Genomic DNA, 27,853 nt, shown 5'->3' on the forward strand with positions numbered 1-27,853 from the left:
CTGCCTGCCTGTCAGTAGTAGGAAGAGAATAACAGGAACGGATCTAGCTAAACTGAATACAGTGTGTGTGTGTGTAGATAGAGATAATATATATATGTGTATATGTATATGTGTGTGTGTGTGTGTGTATATGTGTATATGTGTGTGTGTGTGTGTGTGTGTGTGTGTGTATATATATAATATATATATATATATATATATATACATACATACATACATACATACATACATACATACATACATACACTGTAAGTGCAGCTAACTGATTCGCCTGCCTACTCTATCTAACTTAAATCAAATGACACTGTCTCTCTCTATCAAAGCCGGAACGCACTACACAGGGCCGCCGTGCAGGCGGCCTTATATAGTGTGGGGCATGTACTAAACCCCCTGAGCCATAATTGGCCAAAGCCACCCTGGCTTTGGCCAATTACAGCTCTCTGTACAGACGGCGCTGTGATTAGCCAAGCATGCGGGTCATAGTGCATGCTTGGCCAATCATCAGCCAGCAATGCACTGCGATGCCGCAGTGAATTATGGGCTGTGATGCGCCACTCTAATTTGTTGCGAACGGCCCATATCATTCGGAATTCGGAGAACGACCGAACAGGCAATGTTCGAGTTGAACATGCGTTCGATTCGAACATGAAGCTCATCCCTAATAGAGACCTATCCCTTTCTTAGACCTCTATGCCTGGCCCGAATGTCAAATTCAGACAATTTCTGCAAAATGATGGGCTCAAATCCCACCAGAGTCGCATGTGATTTGCACAGGAATGCGGTGCGATTCCTTTGCGCATCACATGCGATGCAACAGTGTAGACCGAGGGGAGGGGGGGTAAAAAAAAGACAAATTTCATTAGGTAGCTGAACTTCCTAAACACTCACCAAACACTTGGCATTCACGCATATCTTTATTACATGCAGAAGGTTGAGGCAAAAAAAATGTGATGCTGTAGATGTTGGCACTGAAGTGCTCAAAGTGAATATTCTCTTTCCTAGCCTAAATGAGCATCTTGTAGAAACAATACAGGAGATCACAAAAGAGGAAGGAGGAAATTACATCACAAAAAAGGAGAGGGATTACAGAAAACTACTGCAATTAAAACAATGACCACGGGGTGGCAGCCTAACCAAAAACAATTACCTTGAGAAACAGCATAGGCTATATACATAAAATGTGATTATATTGTTTTGAAAGGATAAATTCAGCTTTGAGAACATGTTACATATTCCACCCATTTTTTAGGATGGAACAGGTAACATGCTTCTGCAGCTGCCCCACACCCCCTTCCTTGTGACAACAGGCCGGGGATCTTCTTCCAGCTCCCGCTGTCACTATTTGGAAAGAGCACAAGTTCTGTAAATAAATGAACTAAAAGTACTGACAGCCTTTGTGGCTGTCAGTTTGCATAGTTGCCAACAGTCCCGATTTTCCCGGGACAATCCCGATTTTGGGACCCTTGTCCCGATTTAATTTTGTCCCGGGTGTTTTCCCGAATTTTTGGGGTTTGTCCCGAGAAAATCGTGAGTGTTTTTGTAAAAAACGGCAACGGCTCCACAAAAATGGCCGCCGTTGCCTCCACGAGTCAGTCACAAAGTTCCCCTTGTGTTCAATGCAGGGGAGAGGGGCAGCCAATCCGCTTCTCTCTTCAGTGTACAAATAGAAAATTCTATTGTACACTGAAGCCTATTGGCTGGAGGGATTGGCAACCCCTCCCCGCTCTACACTGAACACAAGGAAGACGTGATCAGCCTCCACTGCCATCACCCTCCGCCCCCGTGTGTCCAACGGAGCTCTGAGGAATAGTGGGAGTGACGGGAGGGAAGAAGGGAGGCTTTCATCTGGCTGTTCAGGAGTTGTCTGACCTGTGAGTAGTGGCCTGTCAGTGTAGTGGGGGAGAAGAGAGATAGGGGGAGGGGGTGTACTCAGTGTATGGGAGGCTTGGAGCTTTCCCTGCAGTACACTTCTCAAAGGCTGAGGTCCAGCATGGATGGACTGGGGCTCCGCTGGCTGGGGACATTGATGGTCCTGGCTCCCCTCTTGCACACCATGTCACCACCATACCTGCACCCCTCTCCCCCCGTGTCACCACCATACCTGATTCCCCCCTCCCCCCTGTGTCACCAACATACCTGCACCCCCCTCCCCCCTGTGTCACCACCATACCTGCACCCCCCTCTCCCCCCCTGTGTCACCACCATACCTGCACCCCCCTCTCCCCCCCCTGTGTCACCACCATACCTGCCCCGCCCTCTCCCCCTGTGTCACCACCATACCTGCCCCGCCCTCTCCCCCTGTGTCACCACCATACCTGCACCCCCCTCTCCCCCCCCCTGTGTCACCACCATACCTGCACCCCCCTCTCCCCCCCTGTGTCACCACCATACCTGCACCCCCCTCTCCCCCCCTGTGTCACCACCATACCTGCACCCCCCTCTCCCCCCCTGTGTCACCACCATACCTGCACCCCCCTCTCCCCCCCTGTGTCACCACCATACCTGCACCCCCCTCTCCCCCCCCCTGTGTCACCACCATACCTGCACCCCCCTCTCCCCCCCCCTGTGTCACCACCATACCTGCACCCCCCTCTCCCCCCCCCCCCTGTGTCACCACCATACCTGCACCCCCCTCTCCCCCCCCCCTGTGTCACCACCATACCTGCACCGCCCTCTCCCCCCCCCCCCTGTGTCACCACCATACCTGCACCGCCCTCTCCCCCCCGTGTCACCACCATACCTGCACCCCCCTCCCCCCCGTGTCACCACCATACCTGCACCCCCCTCTCCCCCCCTGTGTCACCACCATACCTGCACCCCCCTCTCCCCCCCCTGTGTCACCACCATACCTGCACCGCCCTCTCCCCCCCGTGTCACCACCATACCTGCACCCCCCTCTCCCCCCCTGTGTCACCACCATACCTGCACCCCCCTCTCCCCCCCTGTGTCACCACCATACCTGCACCCCCCTCTCCCCCCCTGTGTCACCACCATACCTGCACCCCCCTCTCCCCCCCTGTGTCACCACCATACCTGCACCCCCCTGTGTCACCACCATACCTGCACCCCCCTGTGTCACCACCATACCTGCACCCCCCTGTGTCACCACCATACCTGCACCCCCCTGTGTCACCACCATACCTGCACCCCCCTCTCCCCCCTGTGTCACCAACATACCTGCACCCCCTTCTCCCCCCTCTGCTGGGGGCACCTTATGTAAGGACAGACTCTGCTGGGGGAACCTGATGGCATCTGGTGGCAGGTGACGTGGCAGGTGACACGCTCAGGGGTCCCACTGATTCTGCATTATGGTGAGTTGAATGATTTCATTATTTATATTACAATGTAATAATAGTAATAATGCGCTTCAATCATCCTGACATTATAACAACCATGGTGCCGGGATGATTGAAGTGCTAACACCAGGTGTTTGGAGTATCTTTATCTGCTGATTATTAAACTCTGGAATACACATTGCTATTATGGTGTAGGATCTGGGTCTGCTGTCCCTCCATCCCTCTACCCCCCTTTCCCTCTGCATCCCTCATTCATCTCAGACTCTAACCACACCCCATTTAGCCACGCCCATGTAAGCCACGCCCACTATTTCACGTAAACCACGCCCATTTGTTTGCGCGGCGCGCTTTGCGCGCCGCATTTTTCCTTTTTACTATGCCCCGCCTACTATCGCATGCCCTGCCCCCTAATTATAGCCTGGCTCCGCCTACAGCCAAAAAAAGTGTCCCGAATTTTTTTTTCCCAATGTTGGCAACTATGAGTTTGTAGTTCTCAATGAACTACCAGGGCACTGTTGAGCGCTTTAGATAATTAATAAGATAATAAGATAGTTACACAATGACAGGAAGAATCAATTAACTATCTGCCTGTGGCAGGTACGAGCAGCCAGCTTACACTGACCTTCTACAGGAGCCCTGCATTGCAACTGTGATCTGCTGATTGCGGTTGCAATGCTTTCCAGGCTCCTACAAAAAAAAAAAAAAATGTGTAAATGCAGATTTTTTTTTTTTTTCCTGCAAAAAAAAATGTGCATTTATTATTTTTCTTAAAAGATGAACTTATATTTTAAACCAGCATACATTTCACCTTGCCATTCAGGTAACAGCGTTTCTGAAATCCCTGATGTTCCTGCCAGGCCCTCTGCTTTCCTATTAAAAACTGACCACACTAAGCAGGAGAGCACATCCTAGTCAGTTCTCTAGCTGCGCCGGAAACTCAGGCTGCTCTCCTCCACTGATCAGACTATGCTGCTGAAAACAGAGGGTATGGAATCGCATAAAGAAAAAAAAAAGAGATAGAAAACGGTATTTATAATGTTCTTTTTATATATCTATGCACAGCTGTTTTGCCTTTCACTTCTATTTTAAACCAAGTGGGTTGTTTTACAAGGTTATCGTCTACAATCGCTTTAAGGCTTCAGTAGAGTTATCAGGGCCTGTTCATACTATTGTGCTAGGGTTACACACAGTACATGCATTACCGTACCATTCATTCTGAATAGGACCCCAACGTTCCTTCTGAACACCATGAGAAATGCCATGCAGCCATCTCAGAAGCAAGTGCACATAGAAAGGAAGTGGTTGAGAGGGGCTACAGGAGATCAAAAGCACTGAGATGAAGATAAGGATGACTTTTTTTTTTTTTTTTTGAAACAAGTATTTTATTTTTAAAAAATGGGTTATGATACACAATGCTTTTCATTCAGAGTTTACATCTGCAGTAATGGAAACCTGTTGTCTGGCTGTTATGCTGACCCAATGGCTTCAATACCTTGTGAGGCACTGATGTAGAACAAGTCACCTATTTAGGCACATACTGTATGGTGAATATGCATAAACACGGTTGCTGTACAAGTCATTAGGGAATGCTCAGTGTGGGACATTTTGACTCTTATGGCTTGTTCCTGTATGTTCTTGACATTTCTCCAGTTCTACACTGGCTTTAGCCTTTGTTCCTGGTTTGCTGTTGACTCATATGACAATTAATCTCCATAACCTGGCTTTTGCTCTGGTGCCATATTTGGGTTTCTGATATTTATTGGCTCTGTCTTCCTTCTGTATCCCCACTTACCTGCTCTTTTATCCCTACAGGAGGGTGATCCTGAGAGACGCTACCTGCGTGACTCCCTATAGCCAAGTTCCAGTAACATCATCTATTGCTCCAGTAAAGACCTAGGGGTTCTGAAGACTGTGTGTTTGCTTTGGAAGAATAAATCACTCAGTGTCTTTTATGTGTGGAAGTTGCTATGTTATTTAAAAAAAATTTTTTTTTCCATTTTAGAATATGGGGTGCCTCTAGCATTTTAAAGGATGCCTTGAATGAAAAGAAGTTGAGAAATACTGGTTGATAGCACATGCTTTCATCTCCATTTGCAGGACCATCACTTGTCATGTTTTAAACACAGGCGGACTTTAATGCAGAGTGAGACATCACTTATGTCTACCAAGATTGCATCTGACTATACACAGCTTCTGTGCATTGTCTCAACTAGTCAACTGCAGAACATTGAGTGATTGAGATGCATTCAGCAACTAGAGGCTGCAACCAGGGTATCTATCTCCATGCATTAATAATCATAAATATATCAGCACTAGCTTGCGAAACCAATCATGCATTCAAGTGATATATCAAATCCCATTCACATACAAGTGTAGTGTATTACCCAAATTAATATAACATATGATGTAATACTCATAAATCTCAATTGTGAAGTCCTTGATTAATAAATGGTGCTTTATATACACCAAATTGTTTAACTTCCAAGAAATATTCCACCACTGTGCTCTGTGTGCTTTTAGAAAAAATAAAGGCTCACCAGAATGTACTCTCCTCACCAGCTGATTTTAATCCACGATTGCCGTGCAATGCATACGATTGTGACACAATAGTATGGCAATTATAGGTTTAAATCAGGTGCGAGGAAGTGACAATGTGCCCCGTGATCTTTGACTTCTCTCATGTTGTTCAAATAGATCTCCACCTCTTTAACCACTTGCCTACTGGGCACTTAAACCCCCCTCCTGCCCAGACCAATTTTCAGCTTTCGGTGCTCTCACACTTTGAATTACAATTAGTCATGTAATACTGTACCCAAATGAATTGTCCTTTTTTTCATACACATAGAGCTTTCTTTTGGTGGTATTCAATCACCTCTGGGTTTTTTATTTTTTGCGCTATAAATGAAAAAAGACCGAAAATTTTGGGGAAAAAATGCATTTTTCTTCATTTTTGTGATAAAATTTTGCAAATTATTAATTTTTCTTCATAAATTTTGTCCACAATTTATACTGCTACATATCTTTGGTAACAATAACCCAAATTAGTGGATATTAATTGGTCTGTGTGGAAGTTAGAGTCTACAAGCTGTGGTGCAAATCATAAAAAAATTGATCACACCTCATGTGCTGGTGAATCTCATTTCTTGCGACCCGAACAAGCCAGGAAAGTACAAATACCCCCCAAATGACCCCTTTTTGAAAGTAGACATTCCAAGGTATTTAGTAAGATGCATGGTGAGGTTTTTGATGTTGTCATTTTCCCACAATTCTTTGCAAAATGAAGATTTTTTTTTTTTCCCCACAAAATTGTCATTGTAATAGGTTATTTCTTTCACATGGCATATGTATACCACAAATGACGCCCCAAAATACATTCTGCTACTCCTCCTAAGTATTGCGATACCACATGTGTGTTTCACAGCCTGGCCACATAGAGAGGCCCACCATGCAGGGAGCACCATCAGGTGTTCTAGGAGCATAAATGACACATCTAACTTGTTGACTACCTATTACACTTTTAAAAGCCCTGGAGCACCAGGACAATGGAAACACCAACAAAGTGACCCCATTTTGGAAAGCTAACACCCCAACGTATAATCTATGAGGCATAATGAGTTTTTAGAGCACTAATACGTGGCACTGGTTTCACGTGACACTGATGTGGCACTGATGGCAGATGGCACTTATACGTGGCACTGATGAAACGTGGCACTGATGTGGCAGGTGACACTGACAGGTGGCACTGATGACAGATGGCACTGACATAGTGCTTGTATGGGCACTATTTGGGCTCTGATTTATACTGTGTTTTCACTGTAATTGACTCCTAAACAGTTGGCACTCACAGATCTGCAGCACAGGTCGCTCTCCCTCCTCACACACGGTCTCTGTGTGAGGAGGGAGAGCCAGCAATGAGAGATGATCTCATATGTTCACACTTGAGATCATCTCTTATTGGACACTCCGAGTGCTAAATTGCCTCTGTGATTGGCCTTTTAGGAAGATCTGTGATTGGCTATGTCCAAGGGACATGGCCAACACAGAATTTCCCCAATGTGCGCCTGCAGTGGTCCGCGGGGAGGGAGTAAACAGGAGGATGTCCAGAGACGCCCTCCCGGCAATTGAGCGCTGAGCTGTAGCCGTCTTTTGGCTATAGCGTGGGCGCAAAGTGGTTAAGGTTGCCTACCCTTGTTTTAAATTAACTTCATATACTGTAAAGCAAAGGGAGATTCACCAGAATAACGTGACCCCTTTTGCATTAAAGTAGGTAAAAAAAATCGCTCTTTCCAGAAACCCAGAAAGATATTACAAACTCCAGTACGGTTTCACTTCTCCAACATTGGAACAAGAACCCTCAAGACCAATTCCCCTCTCTTGTGGCCATACTCTTGTTGGAAGTACAACAGCAAAATTGCTTATAAACTGACTATATACTGTATGCATTGTGCCTATCTGTGCAGTAGGTGGCGCTGTAGTATTATAGTGTATAGTACATGTATTCTATGATATGATGTAATGACAGGATGTACCTTCCTTATTATGTTCAGTGTACTTGTTTGTGTTCAGTTCCTGCTTCTCATGCTGTAAAGACATGCTTTGCAATCCTCCATGAAAGTAAAGGTATTCTCAAACAACAAACTCCCACATCATTTCAATACTCTGCCAACAATCTGGCTCAGCTCAGACTAGGTAAAACAGAAGCACTTCCATTTATTGTATAAAAATACTACTCGCATACATATTAAAACAATGTCCCTTTTAAAATCTGTGTGTAATCTCGACACTTCCATGTGCACAGCTTGATGACGTCTCTTCCAGTCAATGTTTTGTCATTTGATTTCCTTAATTATTATTTGAGTTATTACATTATGTGTTATGTTCAAGTAATACACTACCCTTTGTACAGTATGTGAATGGGATTTAGGGATTTAATATATCACTTTATTGTATGACTGCTTTTACTGGATAGTGCTGATATTGTTGTGATTATTCTGTAAAGACTGGGTGTGTATTTTTATTGGCTGCTGGCTGTTAGGTTGGAACAGGGGAGTAGTTAGGGGTTTATAGCACAATTCTCATTATTATTTATATCTCAATGCAATGAAGCTGATCTTCTTTTAACAAATGTCAAGTGGAGCCCCTGAGAATGAAAGCAGATGTGCTCACCGAGACAGTGTGTGGAGGGGCCAGTAGATGTCCTGGTCATATTCCAAGAAACAATGAAGTCTCATGCAGTGATGTGCAGTGAAAGCAGACTCACTTCCTTAGGTAGCCAAAGGCAGGCAACCTACAACCTGCATGAGATCTTGAAGCAGCACACACGGTGACATATTTCTGTACATATGTATGTTCTATACCAAAAATGGAATGTTCTTTCTGAAGATAGGGTCAGCCCAGCTGCAAGCTGGAAAATCTGTATCTACAACAACGTTGTAATGGTTCACAACACATGATGGACTCCACCTCTAACACAAAGGGGCCCATTCATTATGGAGAGCAGATACTGATATTCACAAGACAACATGTGCCCGGGAATGTAAGTGTCACATTGGTTGTGCTCTCAACCAGACTGTCAAACCATCAAATGGCTGGAGTCACTGATCACATGTTCAGCATCATGACAGTTGAAGACCAGAGGGCAGGATGGCAGCTTGTATTTTGCTGTTAATATAAGGGCGGAATAAAGTCACTTTTAAACACTAAAAGCCCATCAACAATATTGCTCTGCCGTAACGTACAAAATAATGTGCATATTACATGCATTGGTGTAATTTGGTGCCATGAATCCAGAATGGCACATCAACGCACCCAACCAAAAGGTGTTCAAACATTCAGTGTACTTTTTTTTTGCTTTGAAATATAAATATATTAAGCTGTTATTATAACATAATAACAATAAAGATAATTAGAACAAACTGTGCTAGCAGAACACATGAAGCTAAACATCTTACAAAGGTATTAATTAACATCAGCTACTGTATGAATAGGCGGTGCAATGTTTGGCATGCATTGTCTAGTTAATGAAGGATTTGCAATGTAAAATGCTTTTTTGTTGGATAAGATAAGAAGAGTATTTCCAGGTTCACAGGCTTTTGTTGCCCTCTGTACGGTCTTGTGTTTTCATGCGTTGAATGAGGGAAGGAACTTGCGTCCAATGAACACTGTGTTTTACTGTCAGTGTTCTAATTGTCCCATCTTATTGACATTCCAGGATGTGACTGTCATATGTTCTGCAGTCCACACCTCTACAGCAGTAACTGCAATACAGTATTATCTAGCAAATGATTCTTTAATAGAATCCAGAGTGCGAATAATTTTTTAGTAAGTTGATGTATTTCTAAAGCTGGCTGTAGACATAAATACTTAGACCCTATACACACTATTAGATTTTCTGCAGATTTTTGTCTTCAGATTTACCAAAACCTATAATATGAGGTCAAACCTTAAGAGCTTCAATTTATATGCAATCAGGCAGGCCCTTGCACTACATGGTTTTGGTAAATCTGAAGACAAAAATCTGCATAAAATATATTACAGTAGTGTGTATGGGATCTTAGTTTCAGTAAGAGATAAGAGTGATATGCCGATTAACTTGACCCATGAGGGTTTTCCTCATCTTTTCTGTCTATACCGTGCATGAGACCAGGTTATGGTGAGGTGGACCTATGGAACCAAAAGCCTCCCATTTTGTACTGGTTAAATGGGAGTCCATACTGAACTTCCTCCCTCTGTATCATCATATAACCGGGCACAAGGCCGAGGAGTTTTAAAATATAGGTGGGAGGAGCTTGATGGAGAACTGAGTTAGGAGGATCCATAGCCTCTATTCAGTTATGTCAATCACAGTCAAGGCAGACCTGATGGTCAACTACTGTAGTCTCAGAGTTCCCCATTAGGCTCTGCCCACCATACAATTCAAATTTTCAGCTGCTGCAACTGTTGAGTAGGTAGAGCCTGATGGGGAACTCTAAAACTAGTTCCCCCTTGGGTCTGCCTTGCCTGTGATTGACAGGAATGAATAGCGCGGCTATGGAACCACCCACTGCCATCTGCTGTCAATCACAGGCAAAGGGGACCTGATGGAGAAATAATCTCTCACAGGCTTGTAGGCAGGAGTATTTTGAGTTGCCCTTTAATTGTTTTTGGGACACTCAATCTTTGCTAATTTCCTCTGGGCTGGCCCCGCCTGCTTTTTAGCCCTCATGCACACAGGCTGTTAAAAAAACGTTATGAAAACGCCAGTATCTTTGCAGTGATTTTTTTAAACTTTTTTCAGCTTTTTTCAGCGTTTTTGCAATAGCGTTTTTTAGCGTTTTTTGAGCGTTTTTCCGCGTTAGCGTTTTTGAGCGTTTTTTTTTTTTCAATTTTTTTTTTCAATGGATCAAAAACGCTAAAAAACGTTGGTGAATGACGTTTTTGAGCGTTTTTCAGCGTTAGAGCGTTTTTACAGCTGAAAAACGTCTCTCAGAACCCACTGGTCCTGGGTTTTTTTTACAGCTTAAAACGCCTATGCCACTTGCAGCTCAAAAACGCCTATGTGGGCATGAAGCCATAGACTAACATAGACAGGCCTTTTTAAGCTGAAAAAAAAGCTCAAAAAAGCAGCTGTAAAAACGTCCGTGTGCATGAGGACTTTAGGTTTGGAAGGAGACACCCCATGGTCTTTTTGGGAATGATGGCAGTGTGAGCAGAGAAGAGTGTTTCCTCACTGCAGGATGGCACCCCCTGCACCTTGGGGGAAGCCAGGTAAGGACCAGTAGAGGCCTCTGGCATACTGGGAACGTAAGCAGTCTGCCCTGAACTGTGAGTAGTGCCATAGCAATATGTGACGTGTGACAGGAGTTAAACTACCACCTGGTGTCTTTTGATGTGAAGAAGATAATATTGCCTCATTATTGCCAAGTGTTATGGACTGTTCTATTTGATGTTATGCTGAAGAAATGCCAAATTGTGGATCACTAATTTGTTTTTTTATTATGTATAGACTGTATATAAAGCAATTCCTGGCCTCATTACTGTCTCAGTGGAGAAATGGACTGCATTAAAGAAGGTGGAGAGTTAAACTGTGAAGTGTCTATTCAAATCTGATTGGCTTAGGAGCTAGTGGTGGTTAAGGGACATGAATCATCCTCTTAAAGATGAGACCCCCTCAAGTATTGTGCTTTAGATGACACAAGTCCCCCTCTAACATTTGGTTGTATTCTCAGAGCCTTAACCTGGACCATGAATAAAATACAAACCTGTGCTGGGTAGGTGCTCTGAGCGTTAGAGGGTTAATAGTTAGTAGCCAGGAGGATAAAAGGGAAAGTGTGGCCTCTGGCCTGCATCCTCCTATGTGGACAAGGGGTGAGCTTGGGGGAAGGAACCATGCAAATGCCTGAAGCTCTGTCTGCTAGGGAGGATGCACCACTGCATATGCTGATCTGGTGCTTGGTGTTGTGCAGTCTGCCTACTGTCAGTTCAGAGTGACTTGCCCCATAGGTTGCTAAGATGCGAGCGGCCTTATTCCTAGCAACTAATGCTGTAAATGTAAAGCACCAACATATAGTTTTAATAAAGTAATAAACACACATCACCCCTGCCTCCATGTATGCCAACTTTGAGTTGGTCATAGTGTTACTAAACCCACAACAGTAAAATCAGTCTGTATATGCAGTAAAGTATGCTTGGTATACTCTCTGTGGAATCTAAGGGGTTAAGCCTCTGCATTGTGTAAAAAGGCTGTTTGATCCTGTGTGCACAGATCCTCCCCTCCTTGTATTATCCCCAAAGCATGTTCGGATAAGACCGAGTTATTGGAGTCAGGCTGCACGTGCTCAGTTTGGTGTGTATTGCTAGGGAGCTTTTTTTCCTTTCTTGGGAGAGTGCATGTGATCAGCACAGGGCCAATCAGCACTGTCCAGACAGAGGGTCAGGGGTCCTGCATCCTGATAGGACAGCCAGTGTAGCATGAAAACTCCTCCTACAAGCTTTAACCAGACACTGATAGAAGTCACAAGACTTCTATATACTGCTGATGAGAAAAGGTATTTAACAGTTTATAAAGAATATTAAACCGCGCTAAGTATTAGAATAATATAAATGATTGATATGGTGGAAATTTGACTGCCACACAAAAAATAAATTGAAATTATAAAAAAACAAAAATTAAAAAAAAACAAAAAAAACTATTAAATAAAAGGAAAGTCCAGATATCTCCTGAGGTAAGATCAATCACCAAATCGCCAAAATATTTCAACTTGTGTAGATACCAGTCCAAGGATTATAAGAATAAGTTGCCCTTACCAGAACATCAATTAAGATAGACGGATGGCTTAAACCCAGCCAGGGCCTTTGGGGTGGAAACCAATCTGCTCCGTCCGAATTCGGGGTGTAAATCCCTCAGTGAATGCAGGAGAAAAAATAACAAAAAAGACTGGCCATAGTGTAGTATGATCAAATGTTAATATGGACATACAGACATACCAACACCCTGGTGTGCACACAGAAAAAAAGGGGGGGGGGAGTGATAACCCACCACCGTGGCTGTAGATTGCGCTTACCGACTCACAGTAGTAAACATGCTCTATATCATGCTAGGAGCTGATTGATGGATGACAGGGAACGATTGATTCACCCGCTGTAGCCAGGAATCCATGCCCTCAGTACATAACCCAAAATGAAAATAAACTATCCATGGTGTAATACATTTAAGGAAAGTTTTAATATATAAAGTAATGCACTTACAGAATAGAAGGATGATTATCGCATAGAATACAAAACGCCGGCCGGCATAAAAACACAAAGCGGAGCTCGTCCTACTTCCTGGTCACGTGGTAGCGTCGCTGTGTGCGTACCCAGACGCGTTTCGTCATCAAATGGACGTTCTCAATGGGGACGGTGGGGATGAATTCGGACGGAGCAGATTGGTTTCCACCCCAAAGGCCTTGGCTGGGTTTAAGCCATCCTTCCATCTTAATTGAAGTTCTGGTAAGGGCAACTTATTCTTATAATCCTTGGACTGGTATCTACACAAGTTGAAATATTTTGGCGATTTGGTGATTGATCTTACCTCAGGAGATATCTGGACTTTCCTTTTATTTAATAGTTTTTTTTGTTTTTTTTTTTGAATTTTTGTTTTTTTATAATTTTCAATTTATTTTTTGTGTGGCAGTCAAATTTCCACCATATCAATCATTTATATTATTCTAATACTTAGCGCGATTTAATATTCTTTATTTCTAATTAGTGTTGTCGCACTGTTTACTGCTGCTTATGTTTTATATTTTGTTCTAGCGCGGAATTTTTTATTATTTAACAGTTTATATTTACTAAAATAATTGCATTTCCATGCTCTGCGTACTGTGGGAGACCAGATATAGTGAATGCAGGGTCCTGGGTTTATCAACACTTTAATTACTGCCAGTTTGCTTACCTTTGAACTGCCAGTAATTCTTTTAGAATCTGTCACAGCCATAGTGACAGATTCTAAAAATGGTGGTAAGAACTACCTGATTATGGTGCATGTGTTGGTGCCTGTACCTAGACTGGCGCAAGGCGTTTGTGAATTAGGAACAGGCCACATTAAAGAGGCCATACTGCTAAAAAAGTGACATTACTGCCCTATTGAATTCCCCTGACTTATACTTTGTCACTGAATCCTGAAAATTAATCTGACCTGATCTGAAAAGTGCACAGGCTAACCACAGTGCTGAAGTGCAGGCAAAAGTACCCGTTCTAGTATTAGGTCTCATGTACACTGCTGCTGCTAAACTGACATTTAGAAGCAGTTGGGCATTTTTTTTCAACTGCTCCTGAACTCTCCTCTGTTATGTTATCAGTACATGTACACAGGCTTGTCTATAGTCCTTCCTAGGCAGTTCAGTTTAGAGGCCTTATTTGGAACGCAAAAAAAATAGCTTCAGAAGCTGAGTTTAGAGACATTTCAAGAGCTAAACGCGGCTAACGAGACAAGGAATTGGTCGCACACTGTGAACAAGCAAGCTATCGCTAGTGAAACGTCTACCATTGCCTGTATCTGTCTGACCCTTTTTTGACAATAAAGATGACATGGAGATAATTTGGTGTTCCAGTCTGCGACCAATTCCTTGTCTTGTTCGTCTTCCACGGTGGTGAGCCGAGGTCTGCACCTGTGATCCATCCTGCACCTGAGTTTGCCTGGAGCGGTGTGCTTCTCTCTCTTCTTTGCTGCTAAACGCGGCTAAACGTGGTAACTTGCATTTAGCCATGTTTCGTTTTCAGGTGGTTTTCATTTTTGGCTGTTTTAAAAAAAAAAAAAAAAAAATAATATAATTTAATTTTTTTCATTTTTTTTTAAACGCTTCTAAAAGCAAATGCGGCAAAACAGACATTTTAAACGTGGGTGAGGCTTAATGTACATAGGGCATTTTTACAACCTCTCCTGAACGATTTGACTTGACAGATAATAACCCACGTTTAAAACGACTGTTTTAATAATAATAATAATAATAATAAAAAAAAAATATATATATATATATATATATATATATATATTTATATATATATATGACGGAAAATATTCAGACCCCCTTAAATTTTTCACGCTTTGTTATATTGCAGCCATTTGCTAAAATCATTTAAGTTCATTTTTTTTCCTCATTAATGTACACACAGCACCACCCCATATTGACAGAAAAACACAGAATTGTTGACATTTTTGCAGCTTTATTAAAAAAGAAAAACTGAAAAATCACATGGTCCTAAGAATTCAGACCCTTTGCTCAGTATTTAGTAGAAGCACTCTTTTGATCTAATACAGCCATGAGTCTTTTTGGGAAAGATGCAACAAGTTTTTTACACCTGGATTTGGGGATCCTCTGCCATTCCTCCTTGCAGATCCTCTCCAGTTATGTCAGGTTGGATGATAAACGTTGGTGGACAGCCATTTTTAGGTCTCTCCAGAGATGCTCAATTGGGTTTAAGTCAGGGCTCTGGCTGGGCCATTCAAGAACAGTCATGGAGTTGTTGTGAAGCCACTCCTTTGTTATTTTAGCTCTGTGCTTTGGGTCATTGTCTTGTTGAAAGGTAAACCTTCAGCCCAGTCTGAGGTCCTGAGCACTCTGGAGAAGGTTTTCATCAAGGATATCCCTGTATTTGGCCGCATTCATCTTTCCCTCGATTGCAACCAGTCTTCCTGTCCCTGCAGCTAAAAAACACCCCCACAGCATGATGCTGCCACCACCATGCTTCACTGCTGGGACTGTATTGAACAGGTGATGAGCAGTGCCTGGTTTTCTCCACACATGCCGCTTAGAATTAAGGCCAAAAAGTTCTATCTTGGTCTCATCAGACCAAAGAATCTTTCTCACCCTCTTGGAGTCCTTGAGGTGTTTTTTTTAGCAAACTCTATGCGGGCTTTCATGTCTCTTGCACTGAGGAGAGGCTTCCGTCGGGCCACTCTGCCATGAAGCTCCCGACTGGTGGAGGGCTGCAGTGATGGTTGATTGTCTACAACTTTCTCCCATCTCCCGACTGCATCTCTGGAGCTCAGCCACAATGATCTTTGGGTTCTTCTTTACCTCTCTTACCAAGGCTCTAGGAAGGGTTCTGGTCGTCCCAAACGTCTTCCATTTAAGGATTATGGAGGCCACTGTGCTCTTAGGAACCTTAAGTGCAGCAGAAATTTTTTTGTAACCTTGGCCAGATCTGTGCCTTGCCACAATTCTGTCTCTGAGCTCTTCAGGCAGTTACTTTGACCTCATGATTCTCATTTGCTCTGACATGCACTGTGAGCTGTAAGGTCTTATATAGACAGGTGTGTGGCTTTCCTAATCAAGTCCAATCAGTATAATCAAACACAGCTGGACTCAAAATGAAGGTGTAGAACCATCTCAAGGATGATCAGAAGAAATGGACAGCACCTGAGTTAAATGAGGAAAAAATGAACTTAAATGATTTTAGCAAATGGCTGCAATATAACAAAGAGTGAAAAATTTAAGGGGGTCTGAATACTTTCCGTCCCCACTGTATGTATGTGTGTGTGTGTGTATATGTGTGTGTGTGTGTGTGTATGTATGTATGTATGTATGTATGTATGTATGTATGTATGTATGTGTATATATATATATATATATGTGTGTGTGTGTGTGTGTGTGTGTGTGTGTGTGTGTGTGTGTGTGTGTATGTATCACTAACTCTCGGTGGAGCTGCTGGTTTAAAGCGGGCTGTTACCTTCACTATCGATACCTCTGTTTCACCGGCACCGGGTCTAGGGTTCCGTTGAGTTTACCTCTGGACGATATAAGCACCAAAACTTGAGTACGTTTTTAATGCTTTATTGAGTAATGAAGGAAGTAGCAGGAAAGAGGCAGGAAGAAAACTGCAGGGAAGCTCAAATACCTTTCTTTAGGTTTCTTTAGAACATCCTTTAAAGTTGAATACTGTAATTGAATGAAATCCCCTTTTTGTGGGACACGATCTTTGCTAGCCTGGATAGGCCTCTCTCACTTGCCTAGCAGCCAGTACGTAGCATGAACAAAAGTCTCTGCCACAGACTTGCTTGAAATAAACCCGTACGATCCTCTGCCACAGGATGTATTGGTTTGCAATGAATGTCAGACACAGTACTTGGACCTTTAAGCCAACCCGGCAGTACTATGTGGCAGGATCACTTTAGGATACGTCCTCCAACCGAGTCACCAGGCCCCTCTCCAGACCAGCACTCTGCATGATCCTTCCACGACGGGTCCTCCCCTGGGATCTTCTCAGTTGTCCAGCTTCCTCCCTCTGGATAGACAGCTCAGGACCATTCCTCGGCTGCTGTGGTAGGCCCCAGACAGGCTTCTGGGCCCACCCACGCGCCGCAGTGACGAGGGCCTCTGGAACGGAGGACCACAAGGTGGTACTCTAACACATACCTGTCGGTCAGGAGGGCCAGCAGGTGGCTGAAAACGAACCCCTAAACATGGCGTCTGACCCATAAATACCCTCTCCCAGAATGCAACTCGGAGGACCACCTCCACCGAGTTGTCTCCGGGACAGAGGAGCACTCATCCGCTTTAACACGTTGCTTTTCCAACACCCGCCGATGGTAACAACGGCACCCACCGGCACAATGTGGAGCCACACGCAACGTCAGCCAAGCTGGAACAGAGGCAAATCTAACTTCCTATAACGAGCAATTCATTAAATTTACCTATCAAATGGTAGATCACATGTATATATATATAGATATATGTATGTATGTGTTATATATATATATATATATATATATATATATATATATATATATATATATATATATACATACATTTTTTTTTTTCAAAATGGCCAAAAATTAAGAATGCCTGTAAACGAAACACGGCTGTCAAGTCGTTCAGGAGAGGTTGTAAAAAGGTCCTGTGTACATGAAGCCTAAAAATGAATCCCTATGTGCTTATATGGCCCCCTTGGTTCTTATGCCCAGGTTGTACATAGGGCCTTGACTTATATTCAGGGTAAGATTAAGCCCTGCTCCTTTTACTTAGTCTGACACCTATCATTCTACTAACCACTGCCGATCAATGGCATTTCACAGGTAAATGAAGGGGACAGAGCTTGGTGCTAGAGATCCAAAAAAATGGCATCATCTAAAGCAAAACATATAAACTTGAATGCTTGTCAGCATACTTTCCTCATTTTGTTTTTTCTCCATTGGTTTTTAATGCTTAAACATTTTGTTTTTTTTTTGTAGGCAATAAATTGCCTACAAATTTTAAAACCTACCCGATTTGCTTAATAAAAAAAATAAATAAATAAATAAATAAATGGAACAATGCCCACATGTGCATCATGTAACTTGGATCCAAACAATAATGAGTGCTTTGAGTGTGTGGATACCAAGACTGAGCCTTGATAAAACATCCATAAGGTCAAGTAAAAACATATAATAATCATCCCATATGTAACTGGTGTCTCGAAAATAATCTTTAACCACTTAACGTCCGAGCCTCTTTCTGCGATTTGGTGTTTACAAGTTAGAAACATTTTTTTTTTTGCTAGAAAATTACTTAAAACCCCCAAACATTTTTTTTTTTATATTGTGAAAGATAATGTTACACCGAGTAAATTGATACCATACATGTCACGCTTCAGAATTATGCCCGCTCGTGGAATGGCGACAAACTTTTACCCTTAAAAATCTCCATAGGCAACGTTTAAAAAATTCTACAGGTTGCATGTTTAGAGTTAAAGAGGAGGTCTAGGGATAGAATTATTGCTCTCGTTCTAACAATTGCGGCGATACCTCACATGTGTGGTTTGAACACCATTTTCATATGTGGGTGCTGCTCACGTATGCGCTTCGCTTCTGGACGCGACACTGTTTTAAAAAAAAAGATAAAATGTATATGTATTATTCCTATTACAAGTAATGTAATTATCCCTGAAAAAAAGCATGACACTAAAATGCAATAAAAAATAAATAAAAAAGTCTCTTTAAGAGCTATGGGTGGAAGTGACGTCGCTTCTGCCCTACAATAGTATGGAGACAGGTGGGGGCCATCTTCCCCTCCCTCATCTCCATGCCACACACGGAAGAGGACCCGATCGCCTCAGCCACTACCGATATCTCTGGTAAGCGGAGCGAGGCGGGAGGGGGGCCCCTTTTCCCGCCGCCGATAAAAGTGATCTCGCGGCGAACCCCCGTAGAGACCACTTTTATCTGAAAGCGGACAGCCCACTGAAGAAGAGGATACCGGGGTTATGGCAGCTGCCATAACATTGATATCCCTCTTCAAAGTACCAACTTATAACGAAGGGGGGCGGTCCGTAAGTGGTTAACATTGCATCCCTGTGTCCAGAATAAGCCCAGCAATACACCACAACAGAAGCATGTACTTCTAAAGGATCCAACATCCAAACACAAGCAAAGTAACTTGGTACAGTATCCAAAAATCTATATGTTGGGGAGACAAAACAACCTCTTCACAAATGAATGGTCCAGTATAGGAGGGTAAATTCTATAGGCCAAGACTCAGAAGACTCTCTACATCTTAAGGAAAAGGGGCATGCTTTCAGGGACAATGGGGTTCACATTTTGGACAGAGAGAACAACTGCTTCCCATGGGGTATGAAAGAAGCCATCTACTGTATGTCAAAATGGAACAACAATCCCCCACCAGTGGTGGCGGCCTTCAACACCATCTGTCTTCCACATACAATATCCCTACCTTAGTGATCTGACAACTCACACCATGTAAATCAAGCAACTAATGCCTATGCAGGCTTCCTGACACTAACAGTGGTATAATGTAACTAGAACAGGGTGGTTTCACAAATTTAAACCTTCCATTCTGTTTTTCAGCAATCAACTTCTGCACATTCCATGGTGATTTGATCAGGGTGAGGATAAAGATGCTGAATAGTCTTCCAAATACCGTATTTTTCGGCGTATAACACGCGCCGGCGTATAACACGCACCCCAAGTTTAGGAGAGAATTTTAAGGAAAAAAAATTTTTAGGAGGGAAGTTTAAGGAAAAAAAAACTTACATTAAAATGCCCATCAATGCAGCCTTATCTGTCCATCTGCAGCCTTTTCAGTGTCAGTGCAGCTTTGTCAGTGCAGCCTTGTCAGTGCAGCTTTGCCCCAGTGCAGCCTTGTCAGTGCAGCTTTGCCCCAGTGCAGCCTTGTCAGTGAAGCTTTGCCCCAGTGCAGCCTTGCCTCAGTGAAGCTTTGCCCCAGTGCAGCCTTGCCTCAGTGCAGCCTTGCCCCAGTGCAGCTTCGTTAGTGCAGGTCTGCCCCAGTCCAGCCATGTCAGTGCAGCTTTGTGCACTCGGTGTAGATTCAAAAAATGGCGCCGAGACTGCAGGGAGCCGAGATACACATACTCGAGTGTTCTCGGCTTTTTCCGGCGCCGCCGTCACGCCCAGTCCCGCCCCTGGACCTGTGTTATGTCCATCATAGGGCGGGACTGGGCGTGACTGTGAGCGGCGCCGAAAAAAGCCGAGAACACTCGGGTATGTGTATCTCGGATCCGACAAGAGCCGAGATACACATACCCGAGTGTTCTCGGCTTTTTTCGGCGCCGCTCACAGTCACGCCCAGTCCCGCCCTATGATGGACATAACACAGGTCCAGGGGCGGGACTGGGCGTGACGGCGGCGCCGGAAAAAGCCGAGAACACTCGAGTATGTGTATCTCGGCTCCCTGCAGTCTCGGCGCCATTTTTGAATCTACCCACGGCTGTGTATGTCGGCGGCGACCGCGGCAATTGCCGCGATCGCTCCGATGACACAGAAATCGGCGGGGATCGGCCTATAACACGCACCCACGATTTTCCCCTGATTTGCAGGGGAAAAAAGTGCGTGTTATAGGCCGATAAATACGGTACTTATTGGAACTGAAGAAATGGCTTGGATAAACTGCATAACGTCGTCAACATTATATAGCAGGTCCGGCTGAATGTGACTATTACTAGCTCAATTTAGTTTTTCAAACTAGAATTATTTTGTTGAAAAGTTTCTATTGACCGCTTTAAGTTTAAGATAGTCATGCATGTGCATTTCATTTAGGTATTTGGGGACACATTGGATGCCTTCAGCTACCATTGTGCTTTGCTGGGCTTCTGGTATGTTCTTGTACTCTATAGCTGGAATGGGCTTCCTAAATGCATACCTGCCCTTAACGTATCCATTTCTATATTTGCTTCAAGATGGAGGCTCTCAAAGATTAGAGTTAGGACTGCACAATTCATGGGGCCTTGATGAGGCAGTGCCGTTTTTCCATATTTTTATGTATATTTGCAAATGTTGGGCAACTAAAGCCTCTGTTTTTAACACAAATTGTTAGACCGTGTAATTTGTGGGGTTTTATTGTTGGCTAGCTGGTAAGTGTGCTGGGTAATACATTTAGATTTTTTTGTTTGTTTTTTTGCTCTATGCAAATCCCTTCCATGTGCACCTTACTCTAAAAGCTAATTATAAATTGGGCGAGTTGCCATTTTTTTCTAAGAGATCTGCTCATCCTCAAAATGATCTTACTCTATTCTCAAAGAAAACTGCATAAACACCACAAAGGGGGTACAGTAAAATTTGGATGAATTAAAAGATTGATTCAGCTGAGGACTAGACTGGGGGCCAGTACTGATATGATATGCTGGGCTGGTGGCCCTAAGTGGAGATACTTCATCATTTAGAATTTGATTGAAGTCCCACCTGCTGTCAGTGACACATGCTGGACATTACACTATACAACCGTGGCCAGGGGGGGCATGGCTTGATGGTGGAGCGAGCGGACGCATAGACACACCGCTCCGGCTTCTAACCGCCATCCTACAGGCATCCTGTGTCCTATCCTTTCACCGAAGGTCTCTAATTGCTCCCCACAGCTGTGGGCACCCGACAGGCTGGCAAATATGGTGAAATACGGTCCGCTTGGGCCACATCTACATCGGACCGGCTGGCGGGCTTTCGGAGGCAAGATGGCGCCAGGACACAGACTCCTCAGTCAGACACGCTGCAGACTTACCCTCCTGCTGAACGGAGCTCTGCTAGTGGGGTGAGTGCTTCTACTCCAGCTATCTTTCAGTCACAAAGAGACTCCCAGCAACTCCCTAACTCCTACTCAGCACAGGACTCCCAACATTTTGCTGATAATGACCCAGAGGAAGCTTCTCCCTCTGCTGAACCAACCTTAGCCTCCATTATGCTAGCAATACAGGATTGCAAGGCCTCACTTACGTCCCAGATAGCCTCTATAAGGATGGACTTTTCTCTCCTGAAACAAGATGTCCAAAACCTTCGTGACAGGGCTGGGGACATGGAGGAACGCATTAGTTCTATAGAAGATAATGTACATCCCCTTTCTGTTAAAGTGCGTGATCATACTGGGGAAATGGCGGCCCTCCGCGCTAAAGTTGATGATTTGGAAAATCGTTCCAGACGAAACAACCTTCGCTTTGTAGGATTCCCTGAGCGTGCAGAGGGCACACACCCTGAAAAATTCCTTTACTCATGGTTAAGGGACATTTTTGGCACTGATGCACCCTCGTTCTCCTATGTGATTGAAAGAGCACACCGTACCCCTCCACGTCCTCCCCCGGAAGGGGCACCTCCACGTTCCCTAATAGCACGCATTCTCAACTTCCAAGACAAGGTGGCTATCCTGCGCATTGCAAGAGAAAAGGGTCCGCTTAAATACAACGGCAATAATATTTCAATTTATCCCGACTTTTCGGCTGAAATTCAACGCCAGCGCATCTCCTTCTCAGCAGTGAAGAATCGGCTACGTGAAGAAGGTCTGAAATACGCCATGCTTTTTCCTGCCAAGCTCCGTATTATCCATGATGGTAAAGCTCAATTCTACACCAGTCCTAAAGAGGCCATGGCCTGGCTGAATGATCGCTATGGACCCGCTGACAGAAGAAGAAATAACAGACAGCAAGTCCATTGACTCCCTGATGCTTTCCGTCCTGTAGCAGCACCATGATCCCTTATCTACAACGTGCCTAACACATGTGGGATGATTGTCTACCTTTAATACTTGCACTATAAGTCCCAAGATAACTTTTGATTTTTCTCCCTACATATGATTTTTATTTTTCCCTTGAATGGCCTACTGTTGTTTTTTTTTCTACAGAGATGAACATCCTGAACCGGGACACACACAATTCCCTTTTTTTTCTTTTCGGTTGGGAGCCACACCGGTCTCCACAGTACCCCCCTCACCCTCACCAGTCAGTGGCGTGGCCACGGAATAGTTCATCCCTCAAGCATGTTCCCTTTTTTTTGCTTAAAGGGTAGGAGGGATTTCACCAGGTTCAGGGATCCAAGGCTCGCTAAGTTGGGGACGGCCGAGCGGGGTGGGGGGCACGGGTTTCCAGGAAATGTTCTGTTTGGGTTCATTTTTTTTCCCTTTTTTTTTTCTTTTTCTGTTTTTTCCTTTTTTCAAAAAAATTTTTTTTCTTTTTTAATTGCTGCTCAGAGTAGCTTAGTGGTATTTTCTACTTTACTGATTAATAGAGTATATTTCTGCAAAAGTTATTTACAATGCAATATAGATGTGATTGAGTGGGGGTGGACTGGCACGGCATGTGAGGTATTGTGGATAAAATTATTTACATATCTATGTGATTATGGTATAGAATCTGCTTTAAATGCCCAGGTCACTGAAAATAGTGTCATGGAACACTAGAGGCATGAATGCACCTCAAAAAAGGTCTCTGGTCTTTTCAGTCCTTAAAAAACACAGTCCCCATATCATTTGTCTCCAGGAGACTCACCTGACTGATGATAGGGTGAAGGCCCTCAGGCGTCCATGGCTGGCACAATGTTACCATGCCACCCATACAAATTACTCTAGGGGGGTTTCTATTCTACTAGCCAAGTCCCTTCCAGCTGAAATTATACAAATTAAGACAGACCCGAATGGGAGATTTGTTATACTCTACTTACTAATTTATACAGTGACACTCACTCTGGTAAACGTTTACATTCCTCCCCCATTCTCGGTGGAAATGTTATCCAAACTGTCACTCTATTTGCTGAATAGACCCCCAGGACCTTTACTCTACATAGGAGATTTTAATGCAGTACTAGATCCAGCCATGGACCGTTTGGGAGGTGGAGGTAGATCCTTTCCTTCCCTTCTGGACTGGGTACAGGTCCATGATCTTACAGAACTTTGGCGATGGAAACACCCTGACGATAAACAATTTTCATGCCATTCAGACTCTTTTCACACCATGTCTAGGATCGATATGGCCTTTGCCCCTACAGAAACTCTCCCCCTTGTCTCTGCGGTTACATATTTGCCCAGAGGGGTTTCAGATCACGCTCCTCTCTCTGTGTGCCTGGACATCCTTCCAGGCTCAGGTCAGACCATTTGGAGACTAAATTCTTATTGGCTGGAAGATGAGATGGTGCAAGTGACCTGCAGGAAGGGTATTGTGGAATACTGGAGAGACAATGTGGGAACGGCAAACCCTTCTACAGAATGGGACGCCTTTAAGGCCACACTGAGGGATACCTTTATGTCCATCACCCGGGTTCTGAGGAAAAACAACCAACAGCTTACTGCAGAGCTGGAGACCGCTATGGTGCAGGCGGAGTCTAGCTATGCCACTGACCCGTCCCCTGATAAGAGAAAAGTATGGTTACAGAGGCGTAGAGAATACGAGATTCGCTTACTAGATCTTACACAAAAAAGATTATTACATACTACTCAGAAAGCATTTGAACACGATAACAAAGCTGGGCGTCTCCTGGCATTTCTCACACGACCAGACCGACCTCCGGTATCCATTCCACGTATTCAGACCATACAGGGCCAACTTAGTGATACTCCTGGAGATATTGTGGAGGCTTTTCTTATATTTTACAAAGACCTTTATACATCTAGGGCTGAATACTCTGAAACCCAGCTGGATGCATACCTCGCTGACATATCCCTCCCCTCCTTGTCTTCTGAGAGGAGGGATGAGTTGGAGGCGCCCATATCGGTGGACGAGATTGCTGCAGCCATCTCACAAATGCCAGCCCATAAAACTCCCGGGTTAGGTGGTTACCCCACTGAATGGTATAAACAGTTTAGAGAATTACTATGCCCACGTTTATTGCATACTTATAATAAAGCTTTAGATGCTGGGATTCTGCCCCCCACTGTGCGTGAGGCCTTGATCATACTTCTGCTAAAACCTAGGAAGGATCCACTTAAATGTGAATCGTACAGACCAATATCCCTTATCAATGTGGACGTTAAGATACTGGCTAAAGTGCTTGCAAATCGTTTAAATAACGTGGTCACCACTCTGGTTAACAGTGACCAGGGGGGCTTTATACCAGGAAGATCCACTAGAATGAATATTCGTAGATTATTTCACAATCTGCAATATCCACATGATTGCCCCCCAACGCGGGCCATAGTATCTTTTGGATACTTGCAAAGCATTTGATAGTGTGGAATGGCCGTATCTTTTTCGGATGTTGCGGTTGTATGGTTTTGGCCCGCGTGTAGTGGCATGGATAAGACTCCTTTATATCTCCCCCCAGGCCAAGGTTCGAGTTAACGCATCGGTTACAGAGACATTTCCTGTTACGAGAGGTACAAGACAAGGGTGCCCGCTGTCCCCACTCCTATTCGCCCTAGCCATGGAGCCCCTAGCGGCACGTATTCGCTCATCTTCATCTATTAAGGGACTTCCTATTGCCACTATAGAAGAACGAATTTCGCTCTATGCAGACGACACATTGGTATACCTAGCGGATACCAGCAGGTCACTCCAGTCTTTGCTGGCTGAAATTAACATATTCAGAGATTTCTCAGGTTTCTGGGTGAATTGGGACAAATCAAGTCTTTTCCCATTGGATACAGCAGCGATTCCCCAGATTCATCCGGATTCTAAATTACAGGTGGTGTCCTCCTTTCGATACCTTGGGGTCCTAGTACAATCGCCCTTATCCACATATATCACTAATAATTTAGATCCCATATTGAATCGCTTACAGGAGCAAACTAAACAATGGAGGGATTTGCCCCTTGACCTTATGGGAAGAGCAAACCTCCTCAAAATGGTGTATCTCCCAAAATTGCTATACCTTATGGCTAATTCCCCATGCGCAATCCCTAAATCTATTTTTAAACGTATTGACACAATATGTGTGACGTTCCTGTGGAGGGGGGGATCCCCCAGAGTGGCACTTGAGACACTAAGACTGCTGTCTTGCATGGCCGGCTTGGCATTTCCAAATTTCTTTCTTTATTATTTGGCGTCTCAACTGGTGCATATACATGACTGGTTACATCCAGCTCTGGCAAATGCATGTACCACTACTGAGGGTGCCATCGCGACCTCCATGGAAACTCTTCATAATATCATTTATAGAGGCAAAGTCCCAAATAGACCAGGTACCTCCATGCTGGCAACTACACTTTCAATCTTCCAACACATAGTTAAAAAAATTTCTCGACATGCTTGGTCGGCATCCCCGAACAACCCTCTGTGGTTTAACCCCACTTTGCAGGAACTTAACTCCTTACCTGACGCTAAACATTGGTACTCTAAGGGGGTGAAGTATTTATGCCATCTATACAACGACCAGGGATTTAAAACTTTTCAACAGCTGAGACTTGATTTTAATTTACCAAACTCCTACCTATTCCACTACTACCAGCTTAGACATGCTATCCGTGCTCAGTTTGGCTCCCTAAACGACCCCATAGACTTGCCCCCATTGGAGAAACTGCTAAGACAACCTGATCCTAATAAACTTGTCTCTGCTTACTATGCAGCCCTAATGACAGATTTTAACCCCAGATTCAGCAAAGCGCAACATAAATGGGCAGACATGGACATTTCACTTACGGAGGAAGACTGGACTGAATTTAGTAACACATACAAAAACACTGTTATCTCATCTAAAGACAGGGTCATACAGATTAAGATTTTTCACCAATCTCATCTTACCCCGGCTAGGCTATGTAAGATGGGGTTGAAACCCAATGCTGAATGTTTTAGAGGCTGTGGGGGAGATGCTGATTTCCTACATTGCTTCTGGACCTGTCCGGTGGTTCAGGACTTTTGGAAGGAGGTGGGTTCTTTCATTTCCTCGGCCCTAGGACTCCCCAATATTATTCACCCGAAGAATGGCTTACTGGGGGTCTTTGGTGATCTACATATACCTAAACAGGCCAGGAGACTATTACGTATCCTTTATTTCTATGTTAGAAAGTCTATACTACTATCCTGGAAAGGTATACAAACACCTTTGAAATCCCTATGGCTAAAATTAATTAATGATGTTATACCGTTATATAAACTTACCTTTGAACTTAGGAAACGAAAAAAAATGTTCCACAAAATATGGGACAGGTGGCTGGCTAGCCCCATGACCCTCTCTATATAGTGTGTGCTTGATCTATGCCATTCTCATGCCGTGCCAGAATGAACACCATATGTATGTGAACTACTATAACTCATATTTGTTAATACCTAGTTATATATAAACTGTGTAATCAATCTCAGATCGAATTACCACCAACCAGCTGTTTGGTCCCCCCCCCCCCTCCCATAAGTAGACAATATACTTGACAAGGTATACCAATGCTTAACTGTGATTTATTTAGTGATAAGTTGTTGTGTTTTTTTTTTTGTACAACTGGTTTGTATTGAAACAAAAAAGTCAATAAAAATATCTTTAAAAAAAATAAAAATACAACCGTGGCCAAAAGTTTTGAGAATGACACAAATATTAATTTTCACAAAGTCTGCTGCTTCAGTGTTTTTAGATCTTTGTTAGATGTTACTATGGTATACTGAAGTATAATTACAAGCATTTCATAAGTGTCAAAGGTTTTTATTGACAATTACATTAAGTTTAAACAAAGAGTCAATATTTGCAGTGTTGACCCTTTATTTTCAAGACCTCTGCAATTCGCCCTGGCATGCTGTCACTCAACTTCTGGACCACATCTTGACTGATGGCAGCCCATTCTTGTATAATCAATGCTTGGAGTTTTTCAGAAATTGTAGAGTTTTTTTTTTTGTTCACCAGCCTCTTGAGGATTGACCACAAGTTCTCAATGGGATTATGGTCTGGGGAGTTTCCTGTTCATGGACCC

The sequence above is a fragment of the Aquarana catesbeiana genome, linkage group LG01, assembly GCF_042186555.1.
Source record: "Aquarana catesbeiana isolate 2022-GZ linkage group LG01, ASM4218655v1, whole genome shotgun sequence".
Lineage (NCBI taxonomy): Eukaryota > Metazoa > Chordata > Amphibia > Anura > Ranidae > Aquarana > Aquarana catesbeiana.